Raw genomic sequence first — 24,986 nt, 5'->3', positions numbered from 1 at the left:
TTGGGAGACGTCCAGCAACTACCTGACATAACAAAAGGATTTCTGAAGTGCACAGGGAATGGGGCTGGAGAAATGTAGGTCACAGCAGTATGCACACACAGTTCTTTAGCTTTTTTTTTAGTTTGGGAGGCCTTCATTTACACACACACACACACACACATATACATATACATATGTACACACTTGCTGTTTGACCAAAACTTAGAAATATTTATTTTAATGATAACAACTTATAATTTGGGGCAGCTACTGTGCTTTTTTTTAATCATACTTTTTATTCTGAATTATAGCTTGTCTCCAAGGCACCAGACGACAAAGTTCCAAATGAATTCAAATTCTGAACAGGCATATTTTAAAAAATATCTTTTGAGAACTGTTTTTTTTTTTTGGGAGGAAATAAATTGGCAGAGAGCATTAGTATATATATAATTGCTTTTTTGTTGTTATCCACATATTCGAGCAATCAAAAAAGGGGAAGGGAAAGGACGTGGATTTAGAAAGCTTTACGTGCACCATTTCAATTCCAACTCATTTTGTTTGCCATTCAATATCAGCATCCTTCTGGAGCAGATCAATTCAATTTTCCTCACTACTTCTAAACTTTAAGGAGTGTTTGGTTACCTCACTGTGCAAATGAAACTTATTTTTTAAGCTGAATGTAGAGGTGCCATTTATGTTTACTCTCAAATATACCCATTAGTCTTTTGAATACTAAACTGAGCCTTATCATTCTACATCTTGGCATGCTACCAAACAGCACTGCTGCGAATCATTAGGCTAATCTTAGTGGGTGAGAAAATAAACGAGATATTTATGTAGCTCTTTACCTTGATGTGTTCTTTCTATTTTTCCACCATAAACACACCCAAAGGACCGCAGGTAAAGAACTTCAGCACTCCATCTGTTACATTTTCAGTTTTCAACCAAGGTTAATTTGACACCTGTGTGTGTCTGGCTACAAAATGGAAAGCGCTAAACACTATTTTTCATTTACTTTTGCCAGGTGTTAGAACAGAACTAACGGGGGTTCGGGCGCTAACACAGCTTCAGTGCCAGTTTACCTTGTTAGAACTCGACTATGCCTTCAGCAGACAAAAGTTTTTAAAACTAGTAAAATGGTAGTGTCAGGTTTGTGTGCTAGGTGTGGAAGGAAATCTAACTGGAGACCTGAGGTATCTGGTTTCCACTCTCTCATTAGCTTAATTAGTCCCTTTCAAAGCCTCACATGTGATTCGACGATTGAGCCAACCTCTTAAAGATGTCGCGTTACTTTGCAAATTGCCTGTGATTCACAAGCAGATTGTGTTATGCTGTCAGTGCATGTCGTGATTAGAAAGACACGCAATTGCCGGTGTGCATTAGCAGATGTAGTAACTCACCTAATGTCGAGTGTTTCTAATTTGGTGACACTCATTTTGTAAAGCATGACTTCATCTGACTGAATTGTGCTAGTTTGTTTTACTTACATCGTTCTCCTATAGCTAAAATCTCCTTGATAATATATGTAAAATGTGCAATTTACAGCTAAATGTTGTCCACAATCGAAGTCTATTTAGTGGCTACTGGAAATGGGATGAGTCCATTGTAACATTTCCTCTAAAGAATTCTGTGTCCTCCTGTCCTTCTGAAGACCGGTATTCATTAATAAGCAAGTCTGTTCTTTGCGTTCTTAGACGAGTAAAAGCCAGTGAGGCTACCATTTTTGGGCCTAATGACTCCTGTAGCTAATATATGGTGTACAGGATCTGCTACAGAAGCTGCACTATTTTAAGTTTATTTTAGAAGAGTATGTCAACTAACTCCCCCTTCACTTTTTTATTTTAATTTTATGTTGCAGCTTGATACTACAATCATCAAAATTATTGTTTTTCCTCATAGTCTACACTCAGAAACCCATAATGACAAAATGAAAACAGAATTTTATACATGACTATAAATTTATTTTAAAGAAAAAAAATAATATTACATGTGCATAAGTATTCAGACCCTTTACTCAGTACTTAGTTAAATCAACTTTGGTAGCAATTACAGGCTTGAGTCTTTTCGGGTATGACGCAACAAGTTTTGTGCCCCTGGATTGGGGATTTTCTGCCATTGTTCTTGCAAATCCTCTAAAGCTGATTAAGGTTGTATGGGGAGCGTCGGTGGACAGCCACTTCCAGGTCTCTCCAGAGATTTTCAATAGGGTTCAAGTCAGGTCTCTGCCAGTGTGCTTTTCCAAATCATGTCCAGTAAGTTACATTTACCACTGGTGGACTCCAATCAAAGTGTAGAATCATATCAGCAACAATCGAGAGAAATAGGAAGCACCTTAGCTACATTTCAAGTGTTTTTGAAAAGGACTTGAATACTTATGTGATATTATAGTCTTTCTTTTTTCATACATTTGCAAACATTTCTAGAATTCTGTCTTCACTTGGTCATTTAGGTGGCATTTAGTGTAGATTAATGAGGAAAAAAATATTGTAGAATCAGTGTGCAACTTAACAAAATATAAAAATTGAAGGGGGGTCAGAATACATTCAAAATGCAATACATTTATATGCAGTCTTCATGTGCCCAAAAATAAAATCATGATAATGATTCTGATGTTTAATGAAAAATGAACATGAAAAAAACGAACACGTCTGTGTGATTATCTGTTACCCCTGAGGCAGTCCATCAAGGGACTGATAACAAGCTAATAAATGAAAGCAGGGCGAGATCTAAATTATTTGTTTTATTTCTGGATCAATGAATTAAGACCATTAAAAGCTTAATATTTTGCCATTTGGGGCCTTTTTTATTTGTATTTTTGGTTGTTGTTGTTGTTGTTTTTTTTTTTTGTGTATTGTGAAAAAAAAACCTTATCACATCTATCTTTACATGTTTTTCATGTCATCACATTTTTTTCCATATCCTTCTTTAATCCAGAAAGCAAATGCAGTTGTAACATGACAGCACATTACAACTAGCAAAACTTTTTAGCTTGATTTTCAAATCAATTAAGAGTTTTTAAATTAGTTTTTAAAATATAAATGACCTTGAAAGATGGCCCTGATTAACAAATCATCATCATTCAGGAACTTAATTTTTTATAGTTTTTTATTTTTACTGTTAAACAATCCCTGTAAAAGTAACAGCCTAAAGATCTGCTCTGAACAAAGTCCATAATATATGTTTTTAATAGCTCTGGTATTATCAGTATGATGGAAAGGAGCAAACATTTTCTCTATAGCCTGGCTCGATTGAAGATCAGCAGCAAAAATGAGCTTGTTGTGCAGCCTCTGATGTCAATGGTTTGTTGCAAATGTTTCCTGACTAATGATTCATAGAATAATAATTCATTCAATATAAACTTTTTTGGCTTTGAGCATGTTTCTGTAAACATACTGTACTCAATTTATTTAATCTAATAGCAAATGAGACATTTAAACCCAACAAACCCAAAGGAGAATTCAGTTCTCCCATTATTAATTTTTAAACTATCTTTATTTTCATTGTTTTGAATATATATATATATACACACACACACACACACACACACACACACACACACACACACAAGTATATTTACAGAGTGAATTATGCTTTGTCTAACCTTCTAAGAATTTGGCAACAGTTGTTTTTAGGGACTGATTTTGGTAACTATAACTTTATGTCAATGGAATATTTCCACAGTGTTTACTTATGATCTCATAATGGAAAGTCCAAATAGGTATAATTTTCTGTAACTATAAACTATAAATGAATTTATAGTCTAAGAAAGTTGATTTTAGGCATTTATATTATTATTATTATTATTATTATTATTATTATTATTATAGTAGTTGTAGTAATAGTAGTAGTAACGAACTAACAGCAACTTGGATGTTTACATACTGTTCTTGAGAACTTCGCAATATTCGAGGGAACATTCCACATTCCTGCAACATTCTCAGAGGAACGTTCCCACAATGTGTTCAAGTACACACTCCTGTGACGTCATGATGTTATCTCCACTGGTTCTTGCACATCAAAATGTCATTTCCACTGTTTGTTGCACACAGAATTCTTTGTTTTTTGTTTCCAAAACTCTTCAAGGTTACATTTGTCTCCCAACCTCATAGCAGGATCCGATTAAGACATGCGACCACACAGACAAGTGTCCACAAAAATCTTCCATCTTCATACAGGACATTATGTACATGATCTAAGTCGATACATCAACTATGCAGACGTCTGTCATCATCTTGTAATGTCTAGCAACACACTGAGCAGGCATTAAATACTGTATTTTTTCCACCATCACCTACATACAGAATACGGTAGTGTGTAACTTACATAATACCTGAGCGATTACTGAAAATATATAAAGTTATAGAAACGTTAAAGTTGTATAAAACCTGCCAGTTAAGAAGCAGGTCATTACTAACTCCTGCAAGGTGATTTTGCCCACAGCATGAATCTCACATGCTTAAATTATTATTTTTTTTAACATAGCTACTCTGTCACATGGTACAGAGTTTTTATTTGATATACATTTTTATCTGAAATCTACCTATTAAATAGGATTTCACACAAATGTTGCTCATTTTGCTAAAAAAAAATCTTTCCTACCAAAGGAAAAAAATAATACCTTTAGAGTTGGATTACTTGAATCTAGCATTTGTAAACTGTCAGTAATAAAAAATTTAAAAAAACTGACACATGACTTGGATAACCTGGGGAATTTTGAAGTCAACACCTTGAACTCTTTTTGCAGTCTTGCAGAGTGCATTCTCATGCTCAAAGAGACATCGGACATGAGGAAATATTGTTATTTAGGAATTTACTTGGTGTTTAGAAAAGTGGCAGAGCAACATTCGCATAAATGCCATGACCCAAGGTTCCCAGGCAGAACTTTGCCCAGAGCATCACACTGCCTCTGCCAGCTTGCCTTTTTCACATAGTGCATTCTGCTAAGCCACACACATGCCCCATGCCATCCACATGTAAAAGAAAACATGAAACCTAACCTTCATTTGTGATGCTCAGATGCCCAATGTAGGTACTTTTAGCTGTGATCAAGGGTCAGCATGTACTTTCTGACTGGCCCATGAGCACAAAGATGTGATGCAATGTGTGTTCACACAAATGAGTGAGCCTTGGGGTACCCTGTCACTAGTTCACTAGTTGTCCTTCCTTGAACCACTTTTGGGAGGTACTACCCACTGATTAGCAAGAACACTGCACATGTCCTGCTGTTTTGTTGATTTTCTTACCCAGTTGTCTAGCCATCACAATTTGACACTAGTCAACATTCTTCAGATACTTATGCTTCCCCAATTGCTTCAAACACATCCACTTGAACTGAATGCTGTCTTCCTGCTTAACATATTGTACTCTTGAAAAAAAATAAATAAATAAAGGAACGAATGTAATTGCAATGCAATGTAAATAAACAAAATGAAACAAGTAGTATTTATGTAACATTAATATAAACAATTTAAATAATCATTATTTAACTATTCAAATTTTCTAATTCTTCTCTAAAGATGACTTAAGAAAACAACAACAATGAGCTCACTTTATCTATGCACAGCGCTGTGTATTTTCTCATTGAAGGGAAAGTGTGAAGCTCATCGGAGTGGAACAGACTCAGTAAACACCTCAGCTAATGAATAGCGCATTGGCGGCAGGCTGCTTTGACGATGGTGCTTGTTGCTTTCGGAGACGGTTCCTGGCAAGCATGTTGTGGATTTCCCATAGGCCTTCCTACTTCGTATGCCAAGGTGCTCCCCCTAGAGCCTCAGCACACATGGTGAAATTAAATGGTTTTGAAGAATTCCAATCATTACATCAGGCCAGAGCATTTGTTCACTGGTGATGGGTAAAAGGAGACAGAACGAAAAGTAAGAGAGGCCAGTAAAGGGAAGAGGAATAAAGGCTAAAGCAGAACAGGCTGGATTGCTCATAAGAATTATTCAAGGAGAAATGGCACCTGGCCTAAGGGGAAATCAAAGCTGCCTTCAGCAGGATTTGTCTTGGCACAATACGGACACAGACTTGTTTGATGTCCCCCTCCCATCTGTCTTGTATGTAGTCTTTTATCTCCCTCTAAAGTAATATAGTCCTCACTGCAATTCAATAATGGCCCAACCGAGCCTGTCACCCCATGTTTGCTGCTTATCTCACTCACTGGGCCACACTACTGGAAGCACTGTGTGTGTCTGTGTGTGTGTGTGTGTGTGTGTGTGTGTGTGTGTGTGTGTGTGTGTGTGTGTGTGTGTGTGTGTGTGTGTGTCATCCTACAATGAAGGGTGGATGTGGGATAGAAGCAGATAATTGAACATGGAGAGTGTGCTTGTGTGCTATCCCAGCTGGGATCTAAATGGGGACTCACTACTAGTGATTGGACCATCTCTGTGTATGTTGGTATTTCTTAGTATTGTGTGGACTTTCTAAAGTGAACTCATATCCTAATGGGATAAAGAAGAGGCAGATAAAACTCTAGCCTGATGCTGAAAGTCAAGTCTGACACATCCCGGGAAATGGGAGCAATTTACCCTGAGATTGACAGCTATGGTACCCTTTTAGACTCTCTCAGTGGGAAAAGAAGCCTTGACCGATACATAGGGTCATATAAGAACACCGTCTATCTCTTCATCTTCCCTCTCTGTGTAAAATGCTATGATATATGATTTATTTATATGACGTACTAATATTTATCTTTTATAATCATTTGGATATGAAAAGCCAGTGAATCTTATTTTGTAGTGCTCTTACTCCTGCATCAGGCTATCATCTCTAATCCAATCAACTGGTACTTGTGATTCGACACATGCACCTTGTTTGTTAGTCAGTCAGCGTGGCTCTACAGTCCTTGTATTTCTCTTGTGACTTTGTAAAGTCTTGCCAGCCCTAATGCAGTCTGAGGCATTTACTAATGCATTGTTATTTCCTGGAGTAGGTTCCTCTTCTTCCTAATGCCATATACAGACACGTTCACCAGTTTTGTGCTTCTATTGTATATGACTGACTCTCTGGTTTTTAAAATAAATGTTTGTTGTGCACATGACTTGCCTAATTTGCAGTAAAAATGTGCAGTATGATAAGCAGGTTGTCTTTGCATTCTTCAAAGTTTTAAAATAGCAACATAAATCCAGTCAACATATTCTTTTGCAGAACTGTGGCCCATGCTTTATAATCGCTCATTGTCACAGCACTGGAGGGGGGGATTCAGCATGGATGTCACATCTGTTATCATGTACACCACCATTTAAAAGTTTGCAAACATTCGGCCTCATTTATCAAACTGGAAATGAGCAAATTCATTCGTAAATCATACACAGGAGCATTTACACAACAAAAATGCAGGGTTCTTGAAAATCCAGTAAGCTTGGGAAAAAATGTCTGTTGTCTTAGAGAAATACTAAGATGTAAATGTATGTTTAGATTTGCATATATTAAGAATGACTAAGGTAGACCAATTTAAATTATTACATCAATTCATACGCTTTAAAATTTACCTGAATTGTGAAACTCAGTCAATTCACATTTAATGATTTGAAAGAAAGTAATGCAAGACATATCTAGAAATTGGGACAAACAATTCAATTGAAACAAAAAATACCAGATTAACAGCTAGTGTACACCTGTGATAGCTGACATGTTGCAGTGGCTAAGCTGTATTATTGGTTTTAAACTATATGATGAATATAAGGTTTTAGCTTTTCATTATGAATCATTATTATTATTATTATATTATTATTCATTCAGCATAATTATAATATTTTGTTGTAAAATATTGTAATATGATGCCTATAAAAGTTATCAAATCATAAGAAAAAAAAATGTTTGTGATGAAGTATGTCAAACAAGGATTATGCTAGTATAGAATATTTTCATCTGCATGAACAGACTCAGTAAACCTCAGCTAATAAAATCTAATAAATATTTTTTCCTCATGCTGTATATATTATATACATTTACATTAAATACTGTACATTATTAAATACAAAGACAACAAAATTGACCTAAAACATTAAATGTTATTTATTTACAGTTGATGTTTGCTTTACATTATTTACTGTATTTCCACATTGTAATACATATAGTCAGTGGCGGGACATGAATTTGGTACCTGGGCCTTCAGTGGGGACTGACCCGACTTAATCCACCTCTTTATACCACCACTATCACGTCGCGATTATAGAAACCATCAAAACTATACAAAAACGCAATCTAACAACACATGGCATTACAGAAAGAGGGGCATTTAACATATAAACTCCAAACCTCTACACTACAACCACAACTGTGCCACCTACAGTACATTATCTGGAGCATTTCAGAATCAATATTTGTCTAACATATATAAATAACATGACAAAAACATACAAATGTAAATAAAATACAATCTACTCACCAGAGATGCAGACTCATAATTTGCACCGCTCCTCAGAGGCTGTAAGCCAGTGGTACCGCTCGTATTCACTGGTCTGGAGGTGGTGAACAAACAATTTCCCAGGCTGAGACAAGCTAGCTAGCTTCAGGGTTGGCGACCTCTCCTCACGATGTCTAGCTTTTCTTGAAAATGTATTTTTAAGTATGTCTGAGATTAGATTGACATGGCAGCACATAGAGGCTGAAATCTGATTGGACAAAAAACTAACATCTACATAGACGTTTTGGAAGCAGTGCAGCCAAGAGAAACGCTACGAAATGAAGAAAATAAACTGTTGGCAATAAATTAATACAATTTCATGGAACAAATATTATAATTTATGGTATAAATGTATGTCAGTGTTTCTAATAGTGTTAAGGCCAGCAGAGAAGGCCTTGCTGGCCCTGACAGCTTACCACTGGTATACATACACAGAAAAGTATACACAAATATAAATGTATGTGATGGAGAACTTTATGCCAGAATCAAATAACTTAATTAAAGTGACAGTCACTTTAATTCAGTTATTTAAATAGACTGGAACTAGTGAACCAGAGATTAACTCAAGCCCACACTTGATTTACACAAAATCTGCAAAAAGCATTCTCAATACAAACGGTGGATAAACTTATTTTCAAGATTTTCATGATTGCACACACCCTTACACTGCATCTAAATGACCATTGGGCTTTTTTTTTGAAGAGGCATTCCTTGATAAGTTAGACACATCATACTTGCTCTACATGGAAGACCATATGTGCACAGTACGAGCAAACTAATTAAGTTTGGTGAAGGTGTTAGCATGGGCTGAAGAATGACCATGCTGTCATTTTGTCACCTGGTGGAGTCAAGTAGATCTAGCGTGTGTGTGTGTGTGTGTGTGTGTGTGTGTGTGTGTGTGTGTGTGTGTGTGTGAGAGCACATTTGTGTTCCTAGTTTTTGATAAGTCTGGTAAAGTGTTCTCAAATCAGGTTTAGTCAATGGAGACCTTTACCATCTGCCAGACCAGGTCCACAGAGGAGACTGTTCTCTCCACCTTCCTTCCTGCACCTCACCTTAGGTTCTATTTCTCTAATGGTTCTTCTGCTGGTTGTCATATCTCCAGCTGCTTCTACACTGGCCTATTACAGGCAGCAGGAATGTTCGAATCCTGACAATAGCATTACTTTCCATGGCTGGAAGCCATAGGAGTTAAATTAGCCATGCTCCTTTGGCTGTAAGGGTGGCATACACTTTACACTTTCTCTCCCCTGTCAATGCAATAGCCAATTGCAGGTGTCTGTAAATGCATATATGTAAAAGAGGGCATATATATTTCTTCCTTTTCTTGAGATACCCTGTGATGTAGCATGAACAGCAGTTTGAAAAAATTGTTAGGTATAATAGGTAAGAGCTGCCTAATCGGTAAATAGCAAATGACAAAAATGTGTGGAAAATAATTGGGCAGTTGACCGATGCTAACCATGTGTTCTTGACTTGAGTTTAAACACTTATTTACTGTGTATTTTGACCTCACACATGTCTGCAGTTTTTTTTTTTTGTTTGTTGTTGTTTTTTAATAAATATACTACACACAAACCTTCTGCATATTTGTGTTGGTGAGTTTGTTTCACATGGCCCGCTAGAGCCAGTGGCATATTCTTTGAAAACAAAGTTTTTAATATTATTTGTATTATAACTTGAAAGACAACAGATTCATGCCCTTGGCCAGATCTTAGCTTAGTACTTTTCAAACATTTCGAGTGAAACTGGTGATCATGTGACCACTGGCTTTAGATATCTTTAAATATCTTTTGTTTATCTATAACTGCTGTGCTGTTGACTTTGGTCTGTTCTAACATAGAGCGGCAGTTTGTGAAGTAAGGGACAAACTAGCTTCAAAATGTTAATCGCAAACTAAACATTTCAAAAGCTTAATGTTGTTTTGACCTGGCCCAAGACTCCATGACTTTCTTGTTTTTAAAGATTTATAGCTAGGTCTTGTTTTTGGCACTTTGATCATTTCTGCATTGGTGCTATGTTAAATGAATAAAAAGAAAAAGAAAGTGTCACTCTTATAGCTCATAAAATAAATTAATACTGACATTTCATTGAAGGACTTCAAAGTATGGTGTAGTGGTAAGTTCACTGACACTGACACTGCTTCTATTCCAGAATGGTAGAAAAACATTTTCGAAGCTGTAGAATCTGCCAGTAATACTTTTATTACTGAATATCTTCTTTCATTGCTATTCCAGTGCAGTGGAGCACTCTGTCATTCCCTATTTTATCTGGCCTTTACAGTCTTTTAGGTAAAACCATCAAGGCAAAGCTTTAGCCTAACCGCTTGTATGAACACCAAAATGAAGACTATAAACTTAGCAGCCCTCGAGAGTAATGGCTCCCCCTTTAGCAGGGGCATAAAATGGAGGATCCTTGTGCATTATTTTTTTCAACACACACACATTGAATTTGCTTTAGAGGACCTTTCATAGACAATATTAACAATGCATATAATTAATGCTATGCTACACCAAAATCTAACCTCAAAATGTAAAAGATTTTCTGGCTGTTTATGGTTTATTGTTTTTAAGCAAAACTTTGTTAAAAAAATACACATTCTCATCAAGTAAATCATCTAGCTGCTAATAGAACTGCATTGTAATGACTCCGTCTGCACTCAAAACAGCCTAAATTTGTATGGAATGGATTCCACAAGATGTTGGAAATATACATTTGTAGGGAATAGTAGCACAGTGGTTAAGATGTTGGATTGGAAGGCCATAAGTTCAATTCCTAGCACTGCCACGCAGCCACTGCTTGGTCCTTAAGTAAGGCTTTTAACGCTTAAATGTTCAATGTGTCAATTGCTCTGGACAAGAACAGTGTGGAAAGAGTATTAAAATATTCTACTCAAGTAAAAAAAATATTTTTGGATGAAATTTTACCTAAGTACAAAAGAATTCAACATTATTGGTCTAAAAATCTACTAAAGTAAAAGTAAAAAGTAACTCATTTACAATGTACTTTAACTACATGTCCCTTATTAATTTTTTTAACAGCATGTGTTGATGGTCTCTCCTGTATAGTGCAAAAAGTACAAGGAAATATAAATCCCCCCCAAAAAAAAAAAACAAGTATATATATATATATATATATATATATATATATATATATATATATATATATATATATATATATATATATATATACAGTATATATATATATATATATATATATATATATATATATATATATGAAAGGAAGCAGGCTAAGTACCAAGAGTTAGTTGAAGAGTGTAGAAGGCAGGGCTGGAAAACACGTTGTGAGTCATTGGAGGTGGGCTGTAGAGGTTTTGCAGGGTTTCACTCTGCTTACACTACAAGGCATCACTGGGAAGCCAAAATAGGAAGGCGATTATAACTGAAACTGAAGCTGCAGAGAAAGCCACTAGATGGCTTTGGATTAATAGGGCAGAACCATGGGCAATTTCTACTGGGACACCCAAAGACCCCAAGATACATCACTGATGATGTGTCCCAGTTCATTTGCATGATGTATTTTGTTACTATATATAACGTTTTTGTGTACTGCCAATTATTGCAATATTATTTAAAAATAATAAGCATGAATCAAAAATTTTTAAATTGTAGTATGCAAATCTAAAAAAAATTATCAGAATTATCAGAGTTATCAGAATCACACATGGAAGCATGCTGTATTTTTTGTTTTGTGTGCTTATTTCTTTCCACCAATCATTTTTTTTATGACTTTGTTACCATATTTTGCAGATATTTTGTGTAAATCAGGTGTGGGCTTAAGGTAATCTTTGGTCCACTAGTTCCAGTCTAATTAAATGGATATAGTTCTCCATTACATACATTTATGTTTTTTTAATACTTTTTTGTTAATTTTCATATTTGCTGTAAGGTGTGTATGTACACCATTGGTGAGCCGTCAGGGCCAGCAAGGCCTTCTCTGCTGGCCTAAACACTATAAGAAGCATTGAGATACAGTTACAACCTAAATTCTAATATTTGTTCAATGAAATTGTATTTTTTTTATTACCAACAGTTTATTCTCGTAGTGTTTCTTTTGGCTGCACTGCTTCCAGTACATGTATGTGGATGTTCGAATTTTTGTCCAATCAGATTTTAGCCTCTATGTGCTGCCATGTCATTCTGGGTCAGCCAGCTGGCCCAGAATAGCATCAGCATTTTTCCATCCTGATTGGATCCTATATAGCTGGTAAATGACTATTGATTTTTACTAATGAAGATTATTTTACATAAATATATTGTTAGTGGTTGGCAAATGGTTAACTGTTTTGTGAATTATGTCAGTGTTGTGGATTTTTCCTTGTGCATATTCACAGCATGTGTCACCCACTAACAATATATTTATGTTAAGTTATTTGTGCTTGTCCAGTATTCGCCGGCTCAAACACAGAGATAACATTTACGAGTTAGCAACTCTTTGACTGGCTAGAGGAGGAGCTCTCAATCTAAAACTCTTAAATCCACCCCAGATTTGCATAAAACTCTATCTGCAACATTGAATTACTTTAGAAAAAGTAAAATTACAGATTTTAAAAATTACCTAACAAATTAGAAGTAGAACATAAGTAATACAAGTTAATGTAATTCTTTAATTTCCACCTCTGGATAAGAAAATCTGCCGAATGCTGTAAGTGTAAAGTAATAGTGATTTAAAAAGGGGTTTTCTTTCTGTCACAGTAAAATGACCAGATTGAATTTTTTTATGTTTCTATACGATTACATGAATATTGTTGCAGAAAACCCAAAGTAAAACATGCTTTGCATATTATGATCATACATTTCATATTCAGTGTGCATTAAAACTAACATGAAAATTAGCTTCATCATTTCAAATCATGCTAAAACTAGTTTAAGACAGTTAAGATTAGACAAAAAGCATTGTAGGTGTAAGGTTTAACAAACCAGCCAGCTCTAGATCCATTTCTCAGCTCTCTTTTTACAAGCATTAATGAAATGTTGTTCAGGCTACTGGGTTTTATCATGATCTATGAATCTATGATTTTGATGCAATAGAAAAGCAATCACTTGCGGCACCACGCCAGGCAAGGCATTAGTCATCATGTCTTTGACACTGCTGTCGAATTGGGTCGTTTGTTTGAATTAAAAGTACTCATTTGTAAATATACAGTTACATAAAAAAGATATACTTTCCCTTTCACTTTGCTCTATGAAGGAATAAACCTTATGTTTCCCTTATAGTTAAGTGGAGGAAAGAATATGGCTTATGATCTTTTAGCTCAAGGTCAACATGCACACATTTTTGTTTGCAACAATTATTTCAGCTTTCTGACATAATTGTCATTGTCATACATTAATTAAAGAGCTCAAAGGTTTTGAATGAAACTGCCGTTGCAAGTCTTGGGTCCTCCCCTTTTTAAAAGGTCTGTGCATGTAAATCTTTTGGCTCATTATATTTCTGTCATACACTAATTCAAGCGAGCCAATCTGAGGAAAGGTGACTTTCAGTACAACTACAAAAAAGGCCTGCTGGAATGTATTTTATATTTTAAACCAGCTGTTGTTCCTGTGTTTAGTTTAATTCAATTCAATTTAATATAGTTTTAGTCTGTATAGTAACTGTAAATGTAAAAATGTATCTTTAATGATCAAGTCAGAGGCAAGAAAATCTTGAGAAGAACCAGACACAAAAGGAAACCCATCCTCTTCTCGGTCACACCAGATTGTCAGGATTGTAGGATAAGCATGTGCAAGTACAGATGATATTCATGTGTGCAAACATTAAACACTAGTACAAAGAATCCATAACTTGAGCATGAATTCAAGGACATGGAAAAACAAATGTGAGACAATCAAAGTGGTGCATAATGAGACTAAAAACAAGTGTTAATTAACCATTAATATAAAACTATATATTATATACTATATATATTAATACTTGAATCAACATAAGCATGGACGAATATGTTTTATGCACATGTATGTTTATTATTAGAGTGAAACCCTACTTAACATAGAGCATGAAGACTAGACATGTTTCAAAGTTTGTAGATGTTTTTTAAAGAACTTGTTCATGTCTATTAACCACATGAAAAAAAGAACATAGAAAAATCAAAGGTTTCCATTACTTCTCCTTCTTTGCACTGAGCCAGTTGCTCAAACAGAAAGCCTGTTTTAATTGCAGATGTGTGCATCATAAGGGATTTTGGTGCTTGATTTGAGACACATCAGTAAAACAAATGTTTAGTGATTAAAAAGAATTTTTCGGTTTAGTATTTTTTTTTTGTCTAAGTAAAGAAAGGCAAGCAGAAATGCACACTGCATTAATCGCGTAATAAAATGAGTGTCGTTATTAATGCGTTACTTTTAACAGCCCTAGTTTACCTATGGTAATTATACTGCATAATGCAGTGAAAAACTTAAGCTGTGTTGACAGGAACTTATGAGCAACTTCTGAGTATTTTAAAAAGCTTATTTTAGAAGTATCTTGATTCTTTCATTTTATGCACAATTATAAAAATAAAACGGATTTCTTTGTGAGAAGTCAGGAAGAGTATACGGTGTACAAGTAAAAGATTGCTGACTAAGGAATTTTGGTGAATATTATAAGAAATGTAATGCATATATCCAACTTATACATACTTTTTTTATACATATATTCTGTGATTATTTTAAACTTAACTATTCTTCATTGTAGCATCAGGGTGTGATTTGGAGAACAAAGCTGTTCTCTCTTTCCCTTATGACAGAGAGTGTGTGTGTGTGTGTGTGTGTGTGTGTGTGTGTGTGTGTGTGTGTGTGTGTGTGTGTGTGTGTGTGTGTGAGCCGAGCAAAACCCAAACTGAGCAGGGTAAGCTGCAGTCTAGTTGAGAAATTTAAATCTGATGTTTTTGCCTGCTGACTGTGCCAATGGACATAAGTATAAAAGATATATATATCAGAGAATTTGGGGACTTTTCTGCTTTAATGACAGTGTGCACTTGATCTATAATGGACTTCACAAGTATCATTCATCCATCGGCATGTCTTCTAACCACTGGCTTTAGTACAAAAGCTTAGACATGAGGAAAATCTGGCCTGTACAATGCAGTTAACAGTTAACAAAGGACTATATTCAAATATTATATATTCAAAACATTGAACATTTAACTTCCTTATTTGAAATGTTAAAATGTTTTAAAAACCTGTTTATTTCCAAATAAAGATGAAAAAATATAGATATGTGGTCTCTTTTTGGACCCTACTTTTTAGACCCTACCATGTAAAAAAGCCATAAACCATATCAACAGGAAGTAAGAACAGCACAGAAGACCAAATGAGCAAAAGGGGAAAAAAAACATGCGTTATAGATTTGTTTAAAGGTTTAAATATCGATTATACACATATGTGAGAAATTAATTGAAAATCTATGGATATATAAGCCTCAACCTCTGTTATGACATTTCATTATCTTTTTCCAAACAAGTAAACCTATGAGATCTGTGTCAACCTTAGTCACCAGAAGCGAGTAGGTAAGGGCCCGCTGGGAATTTGGGAACATTATCATTCTTGCTCTGCACAGTTCAAACTGTTCACAGCAAAGAACTCAGTGTAAACAACTTTGACACTTTAGCTTAGCAACATGGTGAGAGAGCAGAGCAGAGGTCTACAGAATAGAGAAAAGCATAAATACAAGACTTATCAGAACTGCATGAGTATATATTATTTTTAAACCATTATTCAACTGTTCAGTTCTGGTGAACCTGTGCCCATTTTAGCTTCAGATTCTGGCTCTCAGCTTACAGGAGTGGAACCCCATATGATCTGCTGTTGTAGCCCTAACATGCATTCACACGGTGGTTCAGGGTGGTTATTTGAGATACTGTAGCCTACCTGAACCAGTTCAGGAAATCCGCATCAACAAAGCATTTCTGCTGACAAGACTGGATCTTTTTAGCTTTTTGCACCATTCTGTTTGAACTCTAGAAATGGTTGTGCAGGAGGTTTAAAATGATCCAGCCCATCTGGCTTCAACACAGTCACAGTGATAACATCCCGAATTTCCCCCACCACCACATGCAAACACACATTTATGACTAATTCGTATCTACACAATGTTGGCTAGTATTCACATTTCACTTCTGATACATAATTCGCTGATTGGATAATTGCATGATGTGCATGTTATTTAAGTGGCTGATGGGTATAATTTATCATTCTCTTGGCCATATAAGTTTTTTGCTGTAAAGTACTGAATAATTCATAGCAGTTAATAAAAGCAGTGAATAAAATGCTTCAAGGTGAATTACAAAATAAAATGCTTGGACTTGAAGGGGTTAAGAATCACAAATGGGGTAAATCTTCTTTTCAGTGTTGATAGTCTGTGCCTCTGAAGATAACTTTACTCTGAATAGTCACCCAAGCAGTTCTGCCAGGGTGCCTTGCTGTGTGCTGTTCTCTGTATGCCTTCCATCAAATTCCTTTTTTTTTTTTCAAAGTCTGCTTTTGCATTTTCGAGAGGGTTAGTTGTCTTACTTCACTGCTCTAAAGACAACTGAGGATTCATAGGCAGTGACACTTTGACAGATGGACAGATTTGAGGTATTTTGGAGACTTCATCCTTGATACAGGTGGCAAAATGAAAAAGATTTTTCATTGTGTTCGTGGCAGAGTTGCTATGGGTGTGTGTTTGTGTGTGGGAGGGAGGCACATCTCCACTACACTGTCAAGTGCCTAAGACATAAAGCACTTTTATCGGAAATATATTTAAATATTGTTAGAGCAATGATCTATGCCTGCACAGATCTGTGTTCTCTTTATAAGGTTTCGATATATACAATGCTCAGAATATTTACCCCCGCCTGTTCATTGAAATATCTTAAGTGCTGTATTCCATTACACACTGCAGTTTTGTGCCTATTGCCACTACAATAAAACACTCGGACATAAACACACTCTTCCATCTAGCACAAAAATATGATTTTACATGAACTATTAAGTATATCCGTATAAATATAATCTGTTATTGTCACAGCAAGACCAACCGAGACAAGGGGAGGTTTCGCTCTGCCGCAATGAAGCGGCAGCTGAGCCCGCTTTGGATTACACCTGGAAGCTCGCTGTTGCTCCTTGCGATTCTTGTTCGCCGGCTCTGGAACATGCAAGCGCGGCTGCGCCACGCCCCTCAAAAGTGCAATGGAATTCCCGACTCGCTTCTCCGGCAAGATGGCAGAGTGGGGCGGATTCATACGGAGCGTCGGCGAATATATGGATCTGTATTCATCCCTATGAAAGAGCCAAAATCGCGTTCCACATCTTTCTTCTGTCTGGGGACTCCCTCTCTCTCGCCAGTAAGTTGTGGAGCGCGGCTGGAGGCGATTTCAGCTCATGCACCCACTTTATTAGGCTGCTCATTGGGATGTTCAGGGGATGACTATGGCGGATCTACACTACTTAAGTCCCTCTGAGGGCGACATTTTTACTCCAAGTCCCTCAGAAGGCGACATCTCTCCACCAAACTCCACTGAAATTAACATTGCGCCTCCAAGACTCGCTGAAGGTGACGTTACGCCTCAAAATGTCTTTGAAAATGGCATGGCGGTCCCAAGGTCCTCTGAGGGTGAAGACACCATCCCAGGTCTTTGTGGAAGCACCTTCGCTCTGCTAGGTCTCGCCGAGGATGAAGCAGCGCTCGAAAACCCTTTGAGGAGCCCCATTGTGGCCCAAGGTCCCTCTGACGGCCACAGGTCGCTTCCAGAGTCATCCGACAGCCCTCTGCAGACGACCTTCCGCATCCGAGTATCCCTGAAGGTGACGTTTAGCCTCCAGGCTCCCCTGAAGGCGATGTCTCATCTTCTAGTCCTTCTGAAAGAGACGTAGCAGTGCAAGGTCCCCCTGAAAGCGCCATAGCGCCACGGACCTCCACTGAGAGTGCCCTCAGGCCCCAGGCTCTAAACCTCCACAAAGGACATCACTCCATCCCTGAACCCGGCAGAGGGCGTTTCCCAGCCTCTTACCTCCATGGAGGGCATTGCTCTGGCTCCAACCTCGGCCGAGGGTGTCGCTCGATCCCTGAACTTTATTGAGGGCGTCGTACGGCCTTCGGACTCCATTAAAGGCATGGCTCATCTTCTGACCTCCGCTGTGGACGTTGCAAGGCCTCTGCACTCCGCCGTGGGCATCATTTAGCTCCTGACCTCCGTGGTGGGCGCCCCTTTGTTCCAGACCTCCGCAGAGGACATTGCTCCGCTCCAGACCTCAGCCCCATTGCTTAGCCTCCAGTTTTCGCTGGGGCCGTCGCTCAGCCTCCGGTCTCCCCCGAGGACGTCGCTCAGCCTCCGGTCTCCGCTGAGGGTGTGGCTCCGTTCCAGGTTTCCGTGGCGGACATCGCTCTGTTTCAGGTCTCCGTGGTGGACATTGCTCTGCTCCAGACCTTCATTGTGGACGTCGCTCTGCTCCAGTCCACCGTGGTGGGTGTCGCTCCGTCCCTGATCTTCGCCGAGGGCGTCGCTCAGCCTCTGGTCTCCGCCGAAGAAGTCGCTCAGTCTCTGGACTATGCTGCAGGCTTTGCTCGGCCCCTGTTTTCCACAAGAAGCATCTCTCCGCCTTCGGTCTCCGCTAAAGGCGTCGCCCAGCCTCCGGTCTTCGCTGAGGACATCACTAAGCCTCCGGTTTTTGCCAAGGGGTTTGCTCTGTTTCTGGAGGACTCCGCCTCGGGTCCTGCCTGGCTTTCCCGGTTCCGCGACGATTGGGCCCACCAGGCGTATGTGGGTTTGGGATGTCAGGAATCCACCTGAAACGCCCCCTTCAGCGGCTGTCATGCTGCCACTATCTCTGCCACTCCTGGCTTCAATTACACACACCTGGGACGGGTTAACACTCCTTCCCGGCAGCTATAAAAAACCCTCACTCACCCTCACTCACTGTCCGTTATTGTGTGTAAACCTATGCGTTTTTTCCAGTCTGACTCTTCCGTCCTGCAACGGCTGCGCTTTCTCCGAAACGCGTTCGGATATCTTTTCTCCCGTTCTACAGTCCCGTGATAGGACTGTGTGGACCTTGCCCCTCCATTGCGTACCACGGATATTGCATTCTCAAATTTTATGGACTGTCGTGAGTCTATATCTGTGTTCCACTCCTGCATTAAACATACAGCGACTTGTACTCCGGCTTTCGCCTCCGTTCATCGCTGCATGACAGTTATATTTCTTTATAACACAATGCTATTGATTTTTATTTTATTCAGCAATTTTTTGGAAGGAGTCTCCAGCGTCAGTGGAGTAAAGCTGCTACAGTTATATTTTCAAGTTCAGAAATGAGGGCTGAGAAAAAAGAAAGGCTGCTGATTGACATAACGTTTAACATTATAGCTTAACCATCGCATCATATTAGCTCATCATTGATTATTTTCTTAAATCAGCACACACAATTGCATTTTCTTCCATACATAATGTTAGCTGAATTCCTGTGTTTGCTGTATGTGCAAATTTACTGCTATAAATTTGCAAGAGTTAATTAACTGAATTACATTTATGATAAGATAAATAAAGATGGGTCAAAGATCAGTGGAAGCGGTAAAGCCGGAGGGTCCGAACTATTCCACTCCATTAAATCAGGGCACTTTCCATTGCTAAGACTTTATGGTCTAACATTGGCGACATGCATACTTGATATTTTTTTTTTCAAATATTTTGTTCAGACTAGACAGACGCCTCTAAGGATAATCTATCCTCCACCCCCACCCTTTTTTACTTCCACTGGTATATTTTGCCATCCATCAGGACAATCTGTTCCTTTTAAAAGTGCCGATTGTGGACAAAAACGTCCACTCTGTCTGCATAAGCAAATAATTACTCAAATTAATTAAGCAAGCTGTGGAGGCCTGGAGGCACGATTTCTGTCTGACGATGGAAAGTGGCTGCATAAAGGACACATAACCACTAGAGGGCAATGTCAAATGACCCAGAGTGGAGAAAATATGAATCGTCAGGAGAGCTGCCACTTTGATTTCGAGTATAATGGTTGCGTTCAGAGTTTACAGCATGGAGCCTGAATGCATCTTTTAAAAGCCTAGCATGCTGGCTTGTTGGTTTTCTAAGCTGGTGTAGAATCATCACACACTGAGGAACTAATGGTTTGTGACAGTGTGTGTTTGCAAAATATGTGCGTGCATATGTGCAGCTGTGTATGTTAGTATGTGTGACTGTGTGTGTCTGTGTGTGCGTGCAAAATGCACTTGAAAGGCATTGTCTGAAATATGTGACACACACCAGTAGATATTTAAAAGGAGGCTTTACTAACTGTATTTCTAGCTTTCATTCATGTGCACTACATAGAGCAGAGGATGATGATTGTAGTTCTGAGCACCACCAAAAACACTCTTCTAGATAATTAGAGGACTCAGCCTTACGAGCTGTATACAAAACCCCCCTCTAGTGGCATCTGACAGGACATCCTCTACAATCACCTTACAATCCCTGTCCCTTCTCATGTTTAACTTTCGTTTTTCATTCGTTTGTTTGAAGAATCAGTTTTTAAATAAGACTTATTTTAAAATGGAAAAGTTTTAGAGATGGATAGAAAATATTTCTTGGTATGATCTGGGAGTTGATTGATTTAGGAAGCTGCTCTGAGGATTTCAGCAGTTAGAGAGATCATATGACCCTGTCACACGTCATATCTACAAGCTGATTCAGTATCTTTGAACTCTACATTTGAACAGATTTGGTCCGTGGCTCGCTCTACGGATGGCTTCAGTTTCTACTTAGATTTGTCCACAACAAATATGTCTGCAGCTGAAGCTAAACATGTAGCTAAGCATGTCAAAAACCTACATTACCTATATACTGCATTTGGCATGCTTGGCTACAGGGGTGTTGTGACATTCTATCAACAGGTCCTATTGCCTGGAATATATACTAATCACATGTTTTTATTTACAATGGGATTTCAGATGTAGTCCTCAATCGCTTCATTCATTTAGCTTTAGAAACTTGGTGTTAGGCAGGAATATACCCTGCACATACATTCACGTATTCATTCAAAACTAGTTTTCCAGTAAACATATCTGCATGTTTTTTCAAGGTGCAAGGATACCAGGGATCTGTGAGAAAACCCACAATATTTAGTCTCGCTTCCTGGTTGGCTCTTGCTATTTCACAGCTCTAGCATTACCCAAAGCTGTTTTATTTCAAAACAGTAGGATTTGGGGTAGATCATTTCCATTTTTTAATTATGATCAGTCATCATTTTATCAACTTGTCGATTGACCCTATATATTTATTTTTTTATGTTTTCTTTTTTTCAGGCACTGTAACTCATTTTAAAATTTAATCTTGAGCATTTGTAAAATGGTTTTCTTTCACATTCCTTCTCAGCAAAAGGAATTTTTCGAGGAAAATGCAAATATTATCCTATCAGCTGGCACGATAGCGCGGATTATAACATTGGTGTGCTGTTGTGGTGCATAAATAAACTTCAAGGGAATTGTGCAGAAATGGAGAGAGGTGTGTTTATCAGAAGAGCAGCTCTCTCTTGCCTGAGGTAGGCGAACGTTTCAGCTTGAATAAATTAACTTAGGCTGTTTAGATTTATTATTTTTTTTTTTAAATCTGTTTAGTTTTATCATCTATTTATTAACCTATATAGATTTTGCCTTCCAAGCTCGTTTTGTTTGATGCTTATGCAGCATTTTATCCACTATAACTTGGGGCCTAATGATATCCAAATATATGCAGCGCGTTTTTCGATGCGTGGAGATCCTGGGAGAACGTAATTTCCAGCTCTAACAGGTATGACTGCTGTGAAGCGGAGAGAGGAAAGGCCACAAGTAAACCGGCACGCCGATATCAACTCAATTCCTGCAAGCCCTAAACAGACCACTGAGTCGGAAGAGTAAGCCTGGGTAGATAAACATTAGCTTCAGCTTCGGTTTGTCCTTTCCGGTATGCATACTATTGCATCTTCTCATCTACACCTTCCTCCAAGGCTCACAAGAATACTCCTGGATATGTTATCCCTCATGTGTGGGTGGGTGTGTGTGCGATGCCAGCAGACAGAAAGACACCTTGTGGGTGGAAGAATCTCTCCCGAAACTGAAAGGGCTACCCCAGCAATGGGCCATCATATTTATTTCCACCTTTCCAGTGCTAAATCCATTAGTGACACAATTTCCACCACCCTATCCATACTGCCCTTGATAACACCCACCATCTATTTTATTTTATTCTTATTTTCAATTTTGCGGATGGGAAAGGTTAGGATTAGTTATCGACAGGCTCTCTCTGAACAGGCTGAGGAAGCAGGCGACACACGAATGGATTCCCTAAACCCATTTTCCGCATGCCTGACTGCCTGTGTGAATGCACGTGTGGAAAAGACTGAGGTGCTTTGTGAGGTTGTGTAAATAGAAATTAGGTATTTTACATTGATGCATATTCTCTGTTATCTACTTTTTTGGATTACACCCATTTTCATCTCCACTAATAGATAAGGCAAAATTCTGTTAAGACAGGTGTAACAAACACTAGTCTATGTTATATGCTAATTGTCATACACATGTTATAATGTAAGTAAAGCCATTGAAATATTTAATATATTCAGCATATGAGCATGATTTTATAATTCCTGAACATCCTAAATATAGTGTTACCACCTCATAGCTCTAGTGTTCAGGTTTTGTCATGAGCTCAGATTACTTCCTATGCAGAGAGTTTGCAGATCCTGGATCTCTAATTTGTCTAAAAACCTGCAGAAAGAAGGTTTGTCTTTGCTACATTGTCTTTAGTTGTTAATATGCATATGCATTATGCTCCAAGATGGAGTGGAATCTTTTTTCTTGGTAAGTTCCCCAGCCTAGTGAACCCCTAACCCTAAACAGGATTAAGCATGTAGAGTTGCCACCAGTTCCAAGGTCCCAGATTCAATCCTGTGCTTAGGTTACTGTCTATGTGTGCTAACTCTGAGATTCTGGTTTTGCTTCATCTCAGCAAAACAGGGTACATTGGGCTTAAAGCCTTATTGAACCCTGAAGATGAATAGACAAATAGATAAATTAATAAATTAATGAAACAATGAATTACTTAATTAACACCTTTACATTAAATGTTATACAACTCATACATACATATATACAGTGTTGTGCTCGTTACTAAAATATAATAACTAGTTACAGTTACTCGTTACTTCATTCAAAAAGTAACTCCGTTACTTTGCTGATTACTTACACCAAAAAGTAATGCGTTACTGTTAAAAGTAACTTTTTAGTTACTTTTTTAAAGAACGTTCTTTAATGTTCCCATTAATGCCCTTTTATGCGTTGTCTATACAAACACAAAGTCATTTTTAAACACTATTTTATTAAAGTCAGACCAGCACAAACTGAATATATCACAAGGATTTCTGAAATAAATAACAAAAAAAGCTGAATAATATATTCACAATCAAAAACTAAAGTGGCTTCTGCTGTTGTGTTGAGCTCTTAAAAATGTTCCTTTCACAGCTGAAGTATGAAAACTATCAACAATGTAGAACAGAACACCAGGTTAGCTTCTAGCTTCTAGCTCCTCAGGCAAGGAGGTCCTGGAGGAGCTTCAACAGATTGGAGTTGCTGTTTATCGCAGTAGATACGAGCTTCTAACCAGAAAGACACAGCTTACATTTGACTTAAAGGTTTTTGTCTTTATACTCAACTAAAGTGAAATAATGAGCCTATTTCCACTTTGAGAAACTCGTCTTGCTCTCGCCTCGACTCGCCATTACTGCCGCACAGACCTGAATAAACGGAGACACGCCCACAGTGCGCTACTAGTAACATGTTACTGCCCAACACTGCATATATATATATATATTTATATATATATATATATATATATATATATATATATATATATATATATATATATATATATATAAATATTATTTTTCATAAATTACCATTAGAAGAGTGAATATAAAAGAAATGATGTTTTTATTATATGATTACATGTTAAAGAAAATAGAATACTGTCTGCGATTTTGGTTTTTTAACTGGTAATTAAAAAAAAAAAGACTGACAAATATCGAAGAGCATCGAGTTCCAGATCTTTGGAGAATAAAAAAAAGGCAGCAATAAATTAATAACCCTTCACTCTCTCTCTCTCTCTCTCTCTCTCTCTCTCTCTCTCTCTTTCTCTTTATCTATCTAGATCCTCCCCTCACAATCACTCACACACACACGCACCTGGATGATGATAGAGGAGCAGTGTCCACCTGACCATCCATCTTGATGTGTCCTCTCTCCTCCTCCAGTCTCTTCAACCAGAGCAAAGCCAAGCCCCTCTGAACTTATTTCATCTACGTGATCTATCCACATGTTCATCGCTCTGACTCAGACCCATTTAAACATCCCAAACAAAGCTTACTCACTTCTGCAGTCTTTCTCTATCTCAGACAACAAATGACTATTCTGGGTAAAAACGCATTTTTCAAGCAGTATAGAGATAGAAAAGCATTCAGTGTATTTATGTATTATTTTTGCTTGCGTTTGCATCTATACACTGCTAGAGATTAATAGCCAATAGAAATCTGTATTATGGCCTCTCTGTGTTTCTTGTTTTTCTCTTTTAAAATAAATAAATCCAACAAAA

The 24,986-nt window shown here is 37.7% G+C and overlaps 2 long non-coding RNA genes across 2 annotated transcripts in view; one reads left to right on the top strand and one right to left on the bottom strand.

Moving 5' to 3' along the window:
- LOC124387697 overlaps window positions 1-1,215 on the bottom strand; it is a 4,572-nt gene extending 3,357 nt beyond the window's left edge. The window contains exon 1 of the long non-coding RNA XR_006926209.1: window positions 828-1,215. This is a non-coding gene — a long non-coding RNA (uncharacterized LOC124387697). The remainder of the gene's footprint in view (window positions 1-827) is intronic.
- LOC124387698 lies at window positions 766-24,986 on the top strand. The gene is made up of 2 exons (XR_006926210.1): window positions 766-879; window positions 24,546-24,986. It is a non-coding gene; the product is annotated as an uncharacterized LOC124387698 (long non-coding RNA).

Source organism: Silurus meridionalis, chromosome 6, assembly GCF_014805685.1.
Source record: "Silurus meridionalis isolate SWU-2019-XX chromosome 6, ASM1480568v1, whole genome shotgun sequence".
Taxonomy (NCBI): Eukaryota; Metazoa; Chordata; class Actinopteri; order Siluriformes; family Siluridae; genus Silurus; species Silurus meridionalis.
This window is presented reverse-complemented; position numbering and strand designations above follow the sequence as displayed.